At 39.9% G+C, this 4,542-nt stretch overlaps 1 pseudogene across 1 annotated transcript; it reads right to left on the reverse strand.

The window, feature by feature from the left end:
* Positions 1-395: 395 nt before the first annotated feature.
* LOC137713429 (triacylglycerol lipase SDP1-like) lies at positions 396-4,084 on the reverse strand (annotated as a pseudogene). Its single transcript, XR_015955425.1, has 3 exons — positions 2,532-4,084; positions 1,745-1,888; positions 396-1,478 (listed from the first exon to the last, which is right to left on the reverse strand). The product of XR_015955425.1 is annotated as a triacylglycerol lipase SDP1-like (transcript).
* Positions 4,085-4,542: the final 458 nt, after the last annotated feature.

The raw sequence follows: 4,542 nt of genomic DNA on the forward strand, positions 1-4,542 counted from the left end.
ACAGGCCAACGATAGACAATAATTCCCTCCTTGAACATAGCTTACAACTTTCATCGTGCTGTGCTCTCCAAAGAGCAACTCTTCTCAAAATCTCAAAAGGAAACGTGTTGAGTTGGAATCCCATTCTAAGGGGGTTTGACATGATTCAAGGTTACTACCATTTGATTTGATATCAAAAGTTGAGATAAATCATTAAATGCACATCAATTTGTTTCCAAATATTGATATTAAATCTACGGATGAGTGACCACGAGAATATTTCTAAAACTTCCTAATGCACAGAGAGAGTACTCTTTTTTTCATTCATTGATCCATATGAATCACAATCGTGTACAACTTGTGTAAGCAAGTAATTTACATATTCATGGGCTACACGTATGCAGAGCTCAAGATCATTTTCTTTTACTAATTACTGCAGAAGCAAATGAGTGCAACGCTAAAACGTAAGCTTCAAGCAACTACAGTATTTATTTTGGATCGAATTGTCGAATAAAATACGTAAGCAGAACGCACCTTCAAATTAGCCATCCACAGTGCTCTGATGATTACAATCTTCTTCCTTAGGTTGATCCGTTGACAGGCAATTGGGTTCCGTTTCATTTAAGAAGGCTGCGGAAGTGATATCGGCATCATCATCTTCAGATGCAGACCTAGCGTCCATGTCATTTTCCAGACTGTCAAGTTGCACACATTCAGCTTCTTCACTCCCGTAATTTTCCCCGTCATGACTACTCCTACTTGACAATGTTTCTTTCTTCACAACATTAAATACAATCCCATTAGGTATCCTTTCAGGCTGCAACAGATCACCTTCAGTCACCGTGATGCTAGAACCATTTGCTGAAACCATGCTTCCAAACTCCCTCTTATCAAATTTTATGCTTTCGGGACTTCTTTCAGGTGTTGTACCTCTCGGGCCTTGATAATAATGATTATTGCCTCCCATCTGAAGCGTCATTGAGTTAGGATTAGTCAGCACACTTCTGTTCAATTCAGCATCAATGTCCAAATCTTGGACAAAGTCGATGAGCTTATTTGCTGATGTTGTCCTCATCAAGGGTCCACCAGATCTCGTCCAAGAATTAAAATCAACGTTCTCGGATTGACTGTCACTTCCATCATGTATATTATGGTGGGTTTGAAAGCTTTTACCAGAATGAACTCCACTGTTAGATGCGCCAACACCATGATGGAATGAGGAACCACCATCTCCAATGAGGTCTTCTTCAAGGGAACCACTTGAATTCTCTCGAGCAATGCAATTCCAAGACGGAATTCTTCTAGATGCACTAAATTTGTTTGTACTAGCTAGGCCATGAGAAGAAGAAGAAGCCGCAGCTCTTTCTGCACTCATCAAGAGCAAGCTCAATGCCACAGTTTGCTTTTATGGCCGAGAGCTTCTCCCAAGTGCACCTTCTACCTTGGTTGGCTGCCTTTTGAAGCTCAATATGTGTTGGGTTTTGTATAATTTTAGAGTACTGGTAAATATGTCAGAAAAACAAAACGCTAGTTAGTCTCCATCAAGGATTATTAAAATGATCCAGATGATTGAAGAAAATAGAAAGATATACGAAATTTGGTAAACTTGACTGTGATCAATCTTCAATGTAGTTATCAAATACTTTAATGGAAGTTATAGAAAGAACTTTAAGTAAGGTTCCATGGAAACAACGACCAATCATAATTCAGTAGTGAATGCCTAGCCGATACTCTGACCATCATAATCATTATTTTCTCCGCGCACCTGAGCAAGTGTAGCCGGCATAACAACAGTAACGTCACCCTCCCAATCTTGAGCGAACAGCTTGGCAAGTCCACCTAATGGAAAACCAAGTTCCAGGATCTGATTACATCTATGCTTCACCTCCATTTCAGCAAGATGAGCAAGCTACATAGTTAAATACTAAAATGGATTAATATTCATCTCATCAGAATGTCAACGTAACAAAATCATGTAACAGACCGAAAAGAATCCAAAGAATATGTTACAACCAATGCACAAATGATAAGAAAATCTAGCTTAATGGTCCTACACTGTCAATAAGGTGCTTGCTAATTAACCAAGGTGACAGACTAATTCAATTGATCAAGAATGCTTTTTGCAAAGCCATCAGACAAGTCCGTAAAGATGTGGCCTGAAGCTTAGTTCGAAACAAATAATCTTAAGCCAGTGCAAATCTAACCACATCTCAGTGACGCATCCAGGGTTTTTGCATCAGCTGTTATCCCAACTGAGGATTACCTATTTTTTTTCGGCTTGCTACTGAGGATACCTTTAGTGCTAGATGATCATACAACATTTCATCAGCTACAAGAAAACATCACTTTTTCCTTCTACCTTCTACAAAGTTGTTAGGTACAGAAAAGAAAAAACAGCATTCAGAAGGCAGATGCATGTTGATAAGCATAAGCCATTTCATATTCCTAATTAGCAAAAAAAAAATAAAAAAAACGACAGTGAGAGACGCAAAAAAAAGTGGATAAAATCATATTTTTCAAAAGGATATGAATTGAGGTCCATCAAACAATACCTTAGCAGCAAAGTTGCCTCCACAAGCTCACAAATTCCTTTAGCCTGAACAATGGTGCAATATGAGGATTTGCCTGACTGACAATAAAATGATTAACGTTGAACAGTTCTTTCAGTTGCATTATAGGTAAATCTATCTCCAAGCTATAATCCCTCCACCTACGCACTGGCATCGACCCTTCCTCTGGACCCAAATTAAAAGGAGGATGATATGGAACAATCTCTCCACTTCTATCCTTTGCCATTAGTTCCTGAGCCTCAAAAAGGCCAGGAAAAGCACAAGAAGCTGTCACTGCACTCCATATGACAACATGAGGTGAAGTCAAGTAATTAAGGCATCTAGGTGGCTCATGCTTCCTTGGCGAGCAAACAGTTATCCCAAGAATTCGACCTGTCATGTCATAAGCTTCTTGAAACGTCAGGTTACTCGTTAGATGCCTTAGCATCATTTGTAACTGCCTGATCTCATGAACTGCCCCACGTGTCATGACCCTCTTGACAACTGTAAAAATCCCACCCATCTGATCAAAAAACTGCAATGAGTGCCAAGAATCCTCAAAAAAGCTCTGGAGCTCAGGCCAAGACCTAGTGGCAACAACAGAACACATAATGGATCCTACACTGGAACCAGCAATTATTCTCGGCAAAAGCTTATGTTCGACCAGCGTTTTAACCACACCAACATGGAAAGACCCAAGAGAAGCGCCCCCACTCAAGAGCAAGGCAGTTCTCCCAAAAGCATGTCTAGTTTCATGCATGAAAGCCAGCTTTTCTTCCAACGAGAGCTCTTCTGAGTCTGAATCACAAACCATTCTCAACTGAGTTGAGACCTCATGTATGTATTCCTTGATGAGTTTGGGAACATGAAGTTTCTCCTTGTGAAGCTCAGGGTTGCACATATTACCGAGATTTCTAACAAGATCTGCTCTCATGCAGAACATGATATCTCTGAGAGAACCCTCTTCACGACGGTGGTGGAGCTCTTGAAGCTTGTTCCTAACTACTTCTTCGTCATAAAGGTCCGATTCATCCATCTTCGGTGTCTCTTTATCAAGCATCCTAGCAGCATGAGCCCACTCCTCATAGGTCAATGCCGTTCTCATCATATTTCTCCAGAATTTCCTTCGATAAGCCATTTCCGCCTTGACTTTGACATTCGTATATCGTTTCAACAGAAAAGCAATGATTGTCACCATTGCCAATATCCCTTGAGGGTTTCGGGGATGCAACCATGAGAGCATGGGAGCCAAAAAGTTCTTGAATCTATAGACGAGACTCAAACAGATATGAAACATTTGATGCCTCAAATGTGACATTGACTTGCAAAATAAAACCCTGAAAGCAATCGTCCGGCCAACAATGGTTGAAGGTCCAATAGGAAATGGTTCAACACTGGCATCATTACTTATGTCCATGTTTTTGGAGTCAGGAAATGTCTGTAATTCTCTATTTCTACGGCAACAAAGCTGACGAGCTATAAAACCTACAGCAGATTATACAACTACAATACGGTTTTCGAGCTCTCAAGGTTTTCAAAAGAACGACAAATCAATCCTGAATGTATGAAGAACTAAAAACACAAGTCGATGAGATATGATTCCAAATGTTCAACAAATAGATTTATCTAATGCTACAACCTTTTAGCTCAAATGAAAGGAAAAACTAGTTGCAGATGAAATATTAGTTACCAATTTTCCAAGTCTTGAAGCTTTTCCAAATTCCAGAGAAATCTCCCAAATGCAACAAAAAGAGACAGAATTTGACCCCAAATTTTCCAGCAACCCCACCAACTCAACAGCTAGGTGGGTACTTTCCCAATCCTCTCCTACCAAAAGCCCTAAGAAACCCCCAGAATTTCAAATCCTTCAACTCCACCCAGAAAAACTTGATCAACAAGCAAAACAAAAACCAACTTCGCAAATAAAAAAATCCAACTGGGTTCCTTCCACCTCAAATCCTCATGGCAATCAAATTAACAGACAAATGGGTTATCAGATCAGAACCCAAGTTTC

The sequence above is a fragment of the Pyrus communis genome, chromosome 14, assembly GCF_041283825.1.
Source record: "Pyrus communis isolate YQ-2024b chromosome 14, ASM4128382v1, whole genome shotgun sequence".
Classification (NCBI taxonomy): Eukaryota; Viridiplantae; Streptophyta; class Magnoliopsida; order Rosales; family Rosaceae; genus Pyrus; species Pyrus communis.